The 15,052-nt window shown below is 35.5% G+C and overlaps 1 protein-coding gene and 1 non-coding gene across 5 annotated transcripts in view; one reads left to right on the top strand and one right to left on the bottom strand.

Moving 5' to 3' along the window:
- The window catches only part of LOC132915996 (lachesin-like), a 480,024-nt gene that overhangs the window by 129,579 nt on the left and 335,393 nt on the right, over positions 1 to 15,052 (top strand). The window lies entirely within an intron of this gene.
- On the bottom strand, positions 5,793 to 5,939 carry LOC132916141 (U4 spliceosomal RNA). Its single transcript, XR_009660024.1, has one exon. It is a non-coding gene; the product is annotated as a U4 spliceosomal RNA (small nuclear RNA).

Raw genomic sequence — 15,052 nt, 5'->3', positions numbered from 1 at the left:
TAGAACACAATGTAAGAGAACTATAAGTTTCCTAAAAGAAAACAGACCTTTTGCACTGTCTATAGAAGCGTGCAAACCGTACCAACTAAATACTAATTAACGAAATACTAACAACATCACTAACAACAATCGTACCAAACATAGTATGTAAATATTATTTAGCATACATGGCATATTCAGCTCACGAGGCAATTAGAGCACTGATAAGCAATAAATAAAACAGAAATACGAATTATCGAAGTTTCTGATTTGGAGGAAATCCTGCAACTTTGTCGAAAATCCGACAATCAGGATGCTGCAGATTTGAAGATTAAATTATCGACAACGATCAATCAATATGCATTCCAAGCGTACCAAGGAAAGCTTGGGTATTTCAATTAAAATGCACATCAAACATCTTTTAGCATTCAGGTTGCAAACATCGAACAAGCATACAAGATACGTTCGATTATTGAAGATTTTAACCAGCAAATTTTTGTAATTTTAAGAGACACAATTTCATCGTATAAATCGATTGAAAAGAACTGCAAATGAAATGTCGTGTTTGCGCGCAGCGTTGACCCTTGACGAAGGGTCATCGTTGAAGAAAAACTTTTCTCCCTTCTCTGGTATACCTTTTGGGAGCTTTTTGTTTCTGTGCAAAGAAGATTCGCCAACTCCTCTGAAGGAGACCGCGATCTCCAGAAATTGAGTGCGTCGTTGGAATCGTCGGTGGTGAAAGCACCCATGGGAGAATGAGGGTTTACCGCCTACGTTACGTTGGCCGCGTTCGCGATTCCAGCGTTTATGAGGTTTTGTCCCTTTGTAAGTGGTGCTGCCGGATTTCCTGGAATTGACGTGGTCTCGGGGGAAACCATCGTGTTTGCTAATGCGTGTTTGTTGTGTATATAAGTCATCGGGATGAGGTACTCCCATGATCGAAGCAACGATTATTACGGGAATGTTCGTGGTGTTTGCTTCGTAGTTGAGTTGAGTATTACCGTTTACTGTGGATTCGGTGCATCGAGAATGGCATGGCGAAGATGGCGATTTATATTGAAATTGGTTGTGCATCTATATAAATATAAATATTGTAACAAGAGTAGAGCACAAAGATCGTCAAAAATCCAGAAGCCTAATGGCGTGCAAGAAAAGCACATAACAAATTCAAAACATTTTCATCTTTACACTATTGATGAATTTATTCGATACACTGTAATGGGTTGCCATATTTGAATTTTCGATAAAGTATAGTAATTCTACAGCATCTCAGAGAATACAAGGCTTGCATATTCTTACAATTTTTTGTGTTTGTAGATTTTGGGCGAGGATATTTCTTCTAATGTATGGAATACCTTTTATATGCTATAGTATCAGTGTAGGTATTAATTAGTTGAATAGACTTGACTAAATTTATAATTCATTAATAGAAAGTTAATATCGCTAAAGTAATTAGATTTCGGACTGTTAACCCTTTGCACTCCGAATTCTATTTCAATTTTGTTACCAGCAGCTCCTAACGCTTTCAAGTGTTTTATTTGAAATTTACTTTAACTAAAAAATAAGACAATTTAAATAAATAAAGGGAGCAACAAATTCACTTAAGTACCAGTTTTATTCACACTATTGCTGTATTTTGTAATTTTTAAGTGTATAATATATCTTGAAACAATTTCCAGGATGCAATCCTGATTTTCTTCCGCACGTTTCACATAAAAAGATGGGACTGAAAGAATGTCGAGTGGAACTCGACAAAGGAGCTCCTGAGATAAAAACTGATGTCGAGTCACACTCGACATAGGAGTGCAAAGGGTTAAACGTTCTAGCAATTCGGCTTCGATAACTCAAGCAGTCTTCAATTCTGTCTTTAAACTTAATATTAATTTGCTGGTCCTTCGAGTTTTACAGATGACACAGCTCGTAACAATACACAGTGGCTTGTCGAGTTAAAATTACTCTCCTCGAATAAATTGTAACAGAAACGTATACGACTACGTAATATACAGCGTGAGATTCCTTTTAGTTAACTCTGTCAGAATTACATTCTTTTATAACTGTGACCATATCAGCGTACGAATATCCTTTTACTTCTACGATATATGTAACTAATCTCGTACTTTTGAAATCTTATGTACAGTAGCGTGCATATTGTTGAGGTTATTAGATGTGTGAATAAAAGAACGCGTGGATAAATTGTAAGGTAGAAAATATATTTTAATACAGAAGTGTAAATACAAGTCGGAATATAATTTGAGCTGGTCCAGATCCGCACGCTAGCAGTGTTACCCTATGACTGAAAGCCCTGAAGCCATCGTCGCCTGTCTACAGTTTATGGTCTGCCTTCGTCCCAGTCTTTTGTCTATACGCTGTGGATGGATTCGGTGCTTGAGAAAACTAAAAGACCAGATGTAGAGTTTTCTTAGAAGCGGTGACCACTTCAACACATATAAATGGAAAAAATGCGTTATATGGTTATACCAGATAGAATTTAATTTAGTTTGTAGTTATTATCTAAAAACGAAGTTTGAAATTCTAAATTTATAATGCTTCGAAGTACAAGAGATATATTACTAAATCCTACTGGTGGAAAAATATTACATTTTTTACTTTTCTTCGTTATAATTGATATCGACTTCCATAATTATTAGTACTTGCAGTTGTAGACTAATTTCGAACCACTTCCACGCCAAGTGTACGCCAAGTTTCTGCATAGAATCAAATTGTGCAGTTTAACTGCAGTATTGACTTTCCTTCGCGCTATTCCTTATTAACTCATGAGGAATTTTACATTCATAACGTGGGACAGCGTCTGCTCAATAAATATGTAAATAAAATTTTTACGACCTCCTCTGTTCTCCAGAGAATGAGAATCTTCATTTTTGATCTGGGTGAATCTGGATCAACCGCTATCGAAGCGAAGAGATATTCATAATTCCAAGAAATTGCTATTAGTATCAATTTCGAAGACTATGTTTGTTACAGACCAACCATATGATATTTTATGAATTTGCCAATACCATCTAATGACCAACTCCGCAATCACTTAGTTGCTAACCTAATTACATGTAGGTACAAAAAATTTCCATGCATGGAAACATGTATAAAAGTATTAGTTTCCACAGAGCTTCAAAAGTAGGTCAGAAAATTATATCCGAGTATTTTATTGTAGAAATAAAACATTCATTCGGAATGTTTAATTAATACATTCTCTGTGATGTAGAATCAAATAACAGCCTTTGTCCATCTAATAAAGAGTTTGCTTTTGATGTTGCATATTCACGAGTCGTAAATGGTGTTAACGTATGGAAACTGTGTTTGAACTGAAATTCGTAAGTGTAGAATTTGTGTAATAATTTGTACATTTTCCATTAAATTTGTGCCGTAATTAACACTGTTCTTCTATTATGTGTATTATATCAAATTGTTCGTTCAAACATCTAATTACTATAGCACAGCGTAAAATACAATTTATGCGATAGCGTGATTCAAACGTACAATCATTCGCGAAAGTATTTTAACAATTATCGTAGAAAATTGTTATTGTAAATATATTGTCATATATTATTGTCATATAAAACAGCTTAAAGCATTAACATTCTAATAAGACAAGACTACCGCGATTATATTGGTAACATTTGAAATATATATCACGATTACAAGATATTTATTGGAAACATGCACTAAATTAGCATTGAATATTTCCCTTAAGCGTATAATTAGTATTATCAAAGATGGGTTCCATTAATATCGAAGCTTATTAATATACTGGATAATTGAATGTTCAAATACTTTTGTATCCTCAGCAAAATATATAGACATTTGCACCGAATATCTTGTAATTGTTATGTACATTTTCATTTTAATGTTAATGAAATTTCAAAATGTTTCGTATTACACGAACGATATATTCACAAAAGCCGAAAGATTTCTAGTATCCATATACTTCCATGAGCCACTGTATAAACATGATATTACTTACGGAATAATATACCTTCTCAAATACTCTGCACAAATTCGAACTACGAGTTCGCGCGACTTTATCGTTTCTCCAATAATTCTCCAAAATCTGACTAGCTAGCGAGCAATCTTGGAGATAGTCCACAGAGGGAAACGGGCGAGAAATACCAGTCGTATTATTAAACGCGAGCATGGGATACGTGGAGAAAAAAAGGAAAATTGCCATGTGGAGATTCTCGTCGGACACGCCTCCTGTATCTTAGCTAGCTTCTCCAGTTTGCAATTTACTCGACGCTGGAAAAAATATACGTTTCCGTTATTTACCATTCGTGTAACACGAGCAGTCGGTTCAAAGCATCCACCAGTATACATATGTATACTTTGCCTCTTCATGATCGCCTCTGTTTCCTCTATTATATCCTCGTCAATTTATGCTTTCCAATATCGAGACTCTTTGCCTTTGAAGTTGCAAAAACACGATTTTACGTGATTTTCGTAGTGTACAAAAAAGAGAAGGGTGGAAAGAGGGTAAAAGGGAAAAAAAGGGTCTACGAATTTCTTCTTGCATGTAAATATGTAAATTGCAATATAAAATTTAGATATACGATAATATATATATACGGAAGAAATTCTGATTCGAAAATAAAAATATATGTTACATACGTGAAACATCGAAGATACGAAATTTTTATTGACGTGTTCATATAAAAATATTATATTACGTGTAGTCGAAAATGCAATATATTTGTAATATACATTTCAATGCAATATATAGTAATATAAATTAATGTAGAAGAATATATTAAATATCTATGTTGAAACACGCACAATTTTAATAAATTCATCAATTCATGATATAGAAATATTAAACATAGTTGATACAGGGAATAATAGATATCTGTGTCGAGTCATGAAGCATGCAAAATTTTAATAAAACCAGTGATATAAAAATATTAAAGAAATATGGAAGAAATATTATATGTATTATAATCATACGTTGTCTGTATTAATCTCAATTGTAAGATAAATACATGCGACGTAGATAGAACAAACATGCATAACATGTGTTTAAAAAACCTGTGTAATAAATTACGTAATGCGAGTAAAACATTAAGGTTGAGAAGATTAGGAAAAGCTTTAAGAATATGCAAGAATTTATTCATTGACCTGTTTCAAATTTTAAGCTGCTTACTAGCTGCCCTAACATTCATAGCAATTAGCAAATTACGCTTTTTATTTAGAACGAAAGGACGTTACATCCGAGAAGATTTAAAGAAAAAACTCCAATCCTTAAATGCATACGACGTGATAAGAAATAATCGTTTTAATTCAGTGAAAAGTACTTGAGTACACTCGGAAAAGAGAGCACACACAGCATCTGTGATATTTCATCATCTTTATTTTGAATATTTCTCATCCACGCGGTAAACATTAACATACACAATGGAAATCCTGTTCTATAGTGTGCTTTAATCCTTTAATCGCTCGTGAACTCTACAAATCTGGTTGTACACCTTCCTCGGAAAACCACCTTTGTATTTTAATAATACAACTACCGCAATTGTCGCTTAGATCATCTCGTAGCCATCTCGCTCCTATATACAATATCTCCTTTTCTCATTCTTATCCGATTTACATTGTAAATGGCGTTTTCATAGAAAAAGACTGTGAACCTCGGGCACACCATCATTTCTCACGAAACAAAGGATAAAACCGGTCCAGAACAAAAACCATACAACTCTCGTTGAAGCTCGGCAAAAATAGAAAAAACAATCAAAAAAAAAAAAAAAAAAAGAAAAACAGAGGATCGAATAAAAAAGATCCAGAATTCATTGAAACTGCGTTCGATCACTGATATTGCTTTCAATTACGAAAAAGGGCCTGGAAAAAAGATTTCGAAACTACCATTCTCTCGCTCAACTCTTCCCCATATTGTTTTAAACTAGCAATAATCGCACCTCGATAGAACCCCATTGGTTACGATATCGCCACCGCGCGAAACTCTTCCCCATATCGATCGGTGCAATCATTTTTAACATAAAACTATTGTTCTCTTCGAAACGATGTTTTTATTTTTATATATAACAATCTTTTCTAGAGAATAGTTGCATTTAGTTATCGCTGTATTGTGGACGTTGTAACGCGATGCATAAGATCGGTCATGCGTCTGAAGCATCTGAAACGAAAACCTGACAGCATGCAGGACTATTCCAAGTTCGTTCGCGCCACTTTGACAGTAGAAGAGTCACGCTTATACATTATTCATATCGCAAGGGATGAGAGCGCGAGATACATTGTACTTACGAACATCAATATGCGTGATTTCGAGATGCCCTTATTTCCAGTCAAAGAATATCTGCGGCCAACTGTCAACCGTTGGCGCGAAAAACTATTGGCCTATCGATAACCAGATTTCCTTTTTATCCTTGATCACGCGAATAAATCATTCTGTTGCATCGTTCATTTGCTTTCTTAATCATTTTTATTAGACGTGTGAAAACATCAGCGCGTGTAAAATATTTATCCTATGAGATTGAATTTGCCTTTTAAATTTTGTTCCATTTCTATCAGTTGTGGTCTTTAAAAGCTGATCAACTTAATTTTCTGATAATTTCTCAATTTCATTATCCAGATACATTATCGATATTCGATTTATTTCTTATCTATTATTTTTGCCTTCATTAACTTTATTAGCTTGATTATTTCCGCAAGTTCGTCCTTTTATTTTTTCTTTTCTTTTCTTTTTATGGAAAATGGCGTAACGGTGATGAACTCGTAAATAAAGTTTTCAAAATTGCATTTGTAACATTATCGTTCCTTTGCATTCTTTATAGTAGAATTAATACTATTAATAGTGGACTTTCTCAACTTACGGAATTATACGATATAACTTTTGAACTGTTTAATCATCGATCGTAAAAGAGAAGGAATTTCTCATCATTTTTTCATTATTGAGCTTCGCGAATAATCAGAATATTCATGTAATTTTCTTGTATGCGCTTAAATTTGGATAAGTGCCATGAATGTTCTGCAGATATATATTTAGCATTTCAAGAAGATTAAAGACTTTCTTTACTCCGTTTAGACAAAGTTTTAATATACAAATGTATATTAATTGTATAAATTACATTAAGGTAAAATGAAGAAACTGTAGCAGTACTATTTCGAGAAATTTCCAATTCTACGGTTAATAATTCTTACGAACCTGAAATAATGAAAGTAATTAGTCGTTGAATGATATGCAAAGTACTTTGATTAAATATATTATGTTTCGAAGGAACTGAGAAAGTTTTATTTTAAACAACGGCATATGCATTAACCTAATAATTTATATTTTATTGTATTATTTTCACGAAACTTGATACGCTCGTTGCTGCCTGTTTAATATTCAATTCCCTTTATGATAGTAATCAGAACATATGAATACGAGATTTTTACATTTTTGTTTATTTTCTGAGAAAGAACTTTCAATATGGGATATTTGTCGTGATAGATGCGAAGAGATACAAAAAATAATAACTGCATCGATTTTTAAAAATTGAAGCTATTTTCGTTTTTACGCGTTTGATGGCAATCTGAATTAATTACGAGGCACATGACAAATGATTGGAATAAATTAATTTGCCAATAGCAGAATTGCGTGAATTTCAAGAAGGCTCCTACATAATAATGTTCGTTATTTACGAGTTCGTTTATGTTACAGTGCTAGCACGTTGCATATAAATTTGTTGGACATTGACAAGTCTGCCAATAGTTAGTACAGCGTTATATTTGTACGTGCTGATACGTCTACCGATATTTCATCGTACATTTCCCATATTCGCGTAATTTTATTTAATATAACGTGTCCAGCTCATAGCGTCGTTTCATAATATTCTATACGTCAAAATTATTCACGCGTGACAGAAAAAAAAAGATCGCGTATTTGGCGGCACCAACCAACCGTATAAAATAATTCATTCAAACTTTTAGCGAATAGGTTATCTAGAATTAAAAATCGTTTTTCTTTCTTCTTTTGTTTTTGTTTTTTTTTTTTTTTTTTTTTTTTAATCAACTCGTTTCACTCGAACGATTGTCCGTCACGTAATTTTCATGAAAATTGTAGGTAAAAGCTGTCCGGCATGGTAACACGTACTCGGGTGTGTAAAATTCTAAAACGATAGTGGCAAAACGCGATGAATAAAATCAAAATTTTAAGATTTTGACACGGTAAACCATGGAATAATGGGAATAAAATTTATTATTGCCAGCGTTGAGCCGGCAGCGTTAAAACGGCGCTGATACGGCGAAGATGATACATTAAACCGCTTTTGCAATATTTCACGGATGCACCATTATTCTGTTTTAGTACTCCATTTTTCCCCAGCCGCGTATATCCTTCTTTTCGTTGCCGGTTATCGTATAGTTTAAGGTAATCCGACCGGAATTCGCAATAATTTATGACGCGTGTTAACATCCTGATGCCGTAACATTCGTAATCGATCTTGTAATAATAACTCACGGTTGAAAGGAATAAGTTATACAATTTAAGTGCAAACCATGATATAGCGTAATACTTACAATTATTTCGTTCCATTTATCGGTAATATATTCATCTTCATGTTAGGAAGGCGATTAATTTAAAAAGGTCAGTCTCTTAAAATTGTGTGCAATAAAATTTTGTCCAATTTTATTAGGTGGACGATAAATTCGTCGAGTTTACAAGTCATATACGATTTTATATTTCATAGTCGAAATACGAACTCCTTTTTAATTATAGGAAATAAAATGAATGTATTTCTCCTATTTCAAAACATGTCTGCATTTCGATAATGGTTAGAGAAATGTTTTAGCGAAATAACCGGCAGCACTGTTATAACTGGGTCAATTGCATATCTTGAGCAATTGGATCAATATTATTAGTGAAATTTTACAAATTATCGATGTTAATAAATTCTTTTTCCGATAACATACCTTAGGAATAAATTTCGCAAATTACAAGAGAGCCGATCGTTGTATTTAACGTAAACTTGTAAAATTGTAAAACAATTCTATTTGTGCAGCGAAAATCTATAACCAACGATTTATAACTTGTTGATGCACAGATATTTGGTAGAGCACGAACATTATGCAAATTCATTGTATTTACGAGCGTGAGGAAATGGAAACTATATAGAAATTTATTTCACTCGGTGAATATTATCACGAAGATTGTACTTTGAATAATTTACACATTTTTGCATATTATTTATTTATTACGTTTCTCATAAATGAAGATCACAGAAAAATTACTTCTTAAGTAAATTTCTGTCTTTTTGAGTTTAAAGTAGCTTTATGACTAACAAATAAATATTTTAACATGAAATCGCCAAAAATGTAAATTCCTGCTGGATTAAAAAAGGTACTCGAAGGAATTTTGTAGAAAGCGCAGCTACAAATGTTAAGGCAGGTAATATTTTAATATCAGGACAAGCTATATTTCTTAAAATTTTGAAGAATATAGACAAATTATTTCATGTAAAATTATTTTAAAATTATTTTTGAAAAATGTATTATATTAAAAATTAGTTTAAAATTATTGCTGCAATAAAAATGTTCAAATATGGAAACATTCGCAATCTAAAAATTAATTTCTAAATTATTCTCTCTAATAAAATCTGCTTGCTTCAGGATACTAATAAAACAAAACTATCTGCAAGTACCTTATCGACAAAAAGTATCTCGGCCCATTCTGTCGATCGAAACAATCGCAACGATGTTAATTCCCTATCAGAATGAGTCGTGTGGCGAGGCAACCACGGCGACCTCGGTGAAATTCTTTCGAATCGTCGTATACACGTCGGAACAATGGTTCCCTCAGCCCCTTTATCGCACAATTCCACCGGGCAGAAATGTCATTTCTTTCGCGGAGGTTGCTCATTGTGGCCGCCATGAATCGGCAACAAAAGCCGTTGTCAAAGTACTTTCGGCATGCGAACAAGAAATTATTACGTAGCAATGGAGCGGAGCTCGTTCGTGAAAGCAAGAAATAACGAGCTCCACACTCTAATTACTCCCGCATCGATACGAACCAAGGAGGGAAAGATAGAGAAAACTTTCTTTCGTTTAATTCTTTGCCGGAAATGGTATCGCTGCGCGCGCCCTCGTGTTCGCCAAGTCACCACGACATTGAAACCAGCCGAGTATTTTCACTCTGTAATAAGGTCGACGGATATTTTGTTGACAATAAGCTGGCGAGCAATAAATGGCGAGATAGCGACGAATTGAATACGTTTTCGGGGTAAAGAGCGAAGAGAAATCGCACAGGCGATGGACTAAATCAAAGAACTGGGGCAAACTGCGGCCGCTCGATGGCAGAGAGCAAAAGAAGGATCTTTCGATTAGCGGATTCAATTAGAAATTGTATTTGTCGCCAACTTGCAGCTTCTACCTTCTCTCTTCTTTTCGTGCAGATTGTCATTTGTGAAATTTTCTGATTGTACTGGGAAAATGATACGTACGTTCGGGATATCGAGGTTAAGGAGGAAAGGTTCGTTGATAATATGGGTACTTTAATCTCTGGTAATTGTACGACATGGCTCTTTTTCTCATTGCGTTTGTTCCGTACGTTTTCAATAAATATATTCTAAGTAACGTGGTATACACTGACTCGCGAATACTTGTTCTCTATCGAATCGATAATTTCGCAGGATCCACATTACTACGATTTTTCACGTAATATCTGCTTTGGAATAGTTCCATTTTCTACTTCATCCGTATACTAATACCTATTTTCTTCTCTGTTTTCAGGTAAGTTGTCGATACTGAATATCTACATGTTTCAATAACCGAGGACCCTGTTATGTGAGTAAAAATGTGAAAATTATAACGTTTCGTGCAAAGTATAATTATTTAGAGAATTGTCGTAGAACTATCATAGAAAATTACGTACCAAGTTATCTAAACCATTCGACTCTTATCCAACACATCCATCGATGCCATCGACAATTTCTAAGATGTTCTCGGAGATCAATTTAAACGAGACGCTTTATGTACGTATCCCTCGTGCTGTCAACTTTTTCAAAAGGACTATCTCCTGCCTACTTTCCTATCCTGCCATCAAACGATCCTCTTTATCCGAGAAAAATCAAACAGGGCGCGCTACCATCTCGCCCGATATGTCTTTCTCGATCGAGATTTCAGTCAGCCGAAAAACAGGACCGTGCTCTGGAAACATGCCTCCCGGCGTGGTTCGCGTTATGTCTTTTGCTTCGGGCTATTATGCTAACGGTGTTTCCCGCGAAAACGTTTTCAAACGCTAAATTCGCTATTTATATTCTCTCGACACAGTTTGGAGAAGCAGGTTGACACACGTGCAAAGACTCTTATATAGAGGCTATGATAGATCAATCTAGAATAGATTGTTAAACGAAAGAAGATGCGTGTGACTACGTTTTCAGGCGCTTTCGCGACAAGATCGGCCCCGAGGAAGCATTTCGGCGTCTCGACGTCGCAAAATTTCCTATTTATATGCCCGCGGGCATCCGAGATTAGGACACTGACTGCCGTTGAAGCATCGGCATGCATATGCAGCCGAGTCCTCGGCCAACTTCTTAAGCAAACGAGACGTACGATATGGCGCTCTACCTTTGTGGATTTTCGTGGAAACTTTGGCCATCGCGATGACCAACTTCTCCGTTCCCGTGTTTGCGACTGGCGAAGACTTTGGTTTTGAATTAGTGCTTGGAAGGGCGAGAAGCGAGAGATGAATTGAACGAAGAGAGCTGAAGTGTTGGCAGATGAATTAAAGTTGGTCTTCGAAAGGCGGATTGGTATGGTAATATTTGTCCGGGAATTTGCGACGATAATTTCGATGGTCTCCTGTTCAAGTCGTTTCATACTGCTTCATTTTGTGTTTATCGCGGATAAGACAGGAGATTTCATTTTCGCTTATCGAGGTACAATTGTGCGAAATTCGAGCAATAAAGCACAGAACTGGGAAAAATCAATTTTATTATTTGCATTTGCTGTGATATCGTACGACATCTTTCCTCGTCTACGTAAGCAATATTTGAACTAATTTAAAGTTTTTCGAGGGAAAAAATCGTATTGTTGCGAGATGTGCACCGGGCAACGAAGACTTGTCTTCATGGCGGCGCACGGGAGAAGCGGTTCAGGAAGATTGGCATCAATATTTCAATCGTGTACATCTGGCACGCAATAGTTTCGCAACGTTGGCTCGGGATATTTCAATATTTTCCTCAAAGGTGGGCAAAGCCTTGCCAGCTTCAATTTCTCTGCCATTCTCTAGAAACGTAAGCCTGGCCAAACGCATTTTCGTTTCGCCCTTGGAGAGCATACGGGGTTACAATTAGAAAGTTCTCGCGTCTCGTCCGCGTTAATTCTACCAATTCCAGCTAGTAATTTTTCCACCAATTCCGACGGAATTAAAACGAACGCGACGAAAGACGAGGGAAGCTTTCTGGAAATTGCACGTGTACAGTATCGCGTTTCGGTTTCAAAGAATCTCTCGGATTCATGGCTGGGTCCTACGTCTTCAAATTTCGAGAAATTCGAACGAAATGGATACAGCTCCTTGTCTTTTAAGTGAGAAATTAGAAATTATTTTGCGAGGAACGTCAGTTTCATTTTTATATCTCCAGTGGCGATCTTGGTACAAATTTCGATTAACGTCTTGTTCTTCGAATGAAATCACTTTCTGAAGCATGTAACAGGAAGAAATAAAAAGAGGACGAGCTAAAATGACAGAATAATTATAACTGATGAAATTACTTATTAAATGATGGAAAATTTCTAACATAAAAACAGGATATTTTTAAGGGAAGGAAGAAGCAAGTAAACAGTTCGATAATGCAATTTACGATGTTTACCTTTAAATTTCTTTATAATATCGATAATGAATTTCTCTGAAAATAAAAAGATTCGTTAATCATAAACTAAGAACTACAGATTACATCGCAACGTATCATTAAACGCGTCTAATTTCCAATCGTAGAGCTCAATTCTATCTCAGAAATAATTAGTCGACGCAATACGATTCTCTTCTAACGTCCCTTAACGTTTTAATTAAAATTTCCAATTTCCTACAAAATATTAGTTTCCCTGAAATCCTTGATCCTTCGCGTCTTTGACATTGTCATGGCAAAGTAGCGGAATATACTCTGTCTCTGTTGCAAGGCCAGTTTAATTCAATATCCGTAGTCGTCCAAAACCGTGACGTGGAAAATCTCGAAACGCTCGATCGCCGGGGCAACGGGACGCGCCGAGCAAATGCAGTGTTTCAGCAAGGTGGCCGTCGCCCAGAAATTACCTCGTTCCGTAACCCCTTATTTCGCTCGGCCGTTTTACCAGGGAAATTAATTTACGCAATCAACATACAGATAAGGCGAGCTGGAGCGTGTGCGCAAACAATGCCGGAACGAGTCGAGTTGCCAGCTAGAGAGAACCGAGCGAACAAACGCGTCGACCCGGTCGATATTTCCAGCGCAAAGGATTAATGCTATTAATTTAATAGAGTCGAGTGGGAAAACCTTCTCTCAAGGATTCTATTTTTCGCTTTTATCCCGAATCTCTTTTCTCTTTCGTGTCTCGTTTGCCCGGTGGACAAAGTGACTCTTTCCTGTTGGTAGTTTCGTTAGGAGACGGGACACATCTGGAGAAAAAGAGAACACGTTTGATTGTAAAAAAGAAATGCTCTGTAGTAAAGTGACGTGGTTTAATATTAATAAAATTAGAGTTATTTAAAAACGCCTAAAAGTAGTAGGAAATGTTTCTTTCGTTTTATAAGGAAATAATAGACGCACAATGTTTTTTGTTTTATATTAGTTTATTGAATTATGCAGGAATATAATAATAGAAATAGAACGAAATGGATCATACCTGATTCAATAAAATAATATAAAACAGAAATTGCTGTTCATCTATTCTCACCTTATGAAACGAAAGAAACTTTTCGGACAACTTAATATTTTTAAAAATACTTTGGCTATCGAACATTCCAAGTTTTATATTTAAACTCCCGGTACAACATAATGCCGATAAACACGACACGATTACGAAATTACGATATGATATCTTCGAAATTCGTGTCTTAGGTTATTGTCATTTAAATTATAAATTTGAATGTTGTGAACTTTTGGCGGTGAAATATTCACGTCCTTACCCCCGCTGTTGTCCCAACTTTCGCCTCGCATTTGCATCTTTTCAATATTCGTAAACAGCGTGGAATAAAAGGTAGAATCGTATTAAATATTAAAACTAATTAAAAACTATCTGTATTTTAGTAGCAAAGAGAAATATAAGATCAATTTTGGGTCATACAAATCCGAGGAGAACAGCAGGGCTGTTAATTACGTGAGTTCATTTGCAAAGATACAAACAGCTTCTTTTGACTTGCAATATTTACAATTAATTCCTCCAAGGCAATTGTGAATAATTTAGATGACGTATTTAGATGTCATATCGCGAGAAGTGATTTAATCTATTAGTTGCATCGGGCAGGAAAATTGTTACGAAAATGTATCGAGTTAGATGTAAAAAAACATCTGCGAAGGAACAAGGAGAAACGATTTTAAAATGATTTTATCGTTCAATCTTCTATAAATTGGCCATTTCAAAATAGAAGCTATCACCTGTAAAGCGGAGATTGTCTATTTTGTTTTCAGAAATCGTTGGCACGTTGACCCACGCCGCTTCACCAACAGCGAGCCAACTCGCTAAATTATTTGAAAGTTTCCATATCGAAGTTGCTCGTGTATTGTCGAATTAGCAATTTACGGCAACCATAGCGAACGAACCGACTCATACTGATTCCTAAGAGTCACTTGCGCCAATATTTAAAGACAACGTTCGCAACATCGTCGTTAAAATAATGTCTCGGCTAAAGCTGCCCGGTCAAGTCTGTTGATCGCCAGAGAAACAACCAAGCAGTTATTTCTGGCGTTTCAAAAGGCCTTTGAAAGATGTAATTTTAGAAGATGCATATTTATTTATCACCTTTCACTCGCCTTATTCGATTGATTCTCTCAACGAGAATAAACAGAGTTGCTATTCTGCAGGAATGTTGGAACGCAGGTAGATTTTCGCCCATTGGATATAAAATGAAATAAACGAAACTACATTTAAAATAGAGATAGGA

This window comes from Bombus pascuorum, chromosome 1 (assembly GCF_905332965.1).
Source record: "Bombus pascuorum chromosome 1, iyBomPasc1.1, whole genome shotgun sequence".
Lineage (NCBI taxonomy): Eukaryota > Metazoa > Arthropoda > Insecta > Hymenoptera > Apidae > Bombus > Bombus pascuorum.
This window is presented reverse-complemented; position numbering and strand designations above follow the sequence as displayed.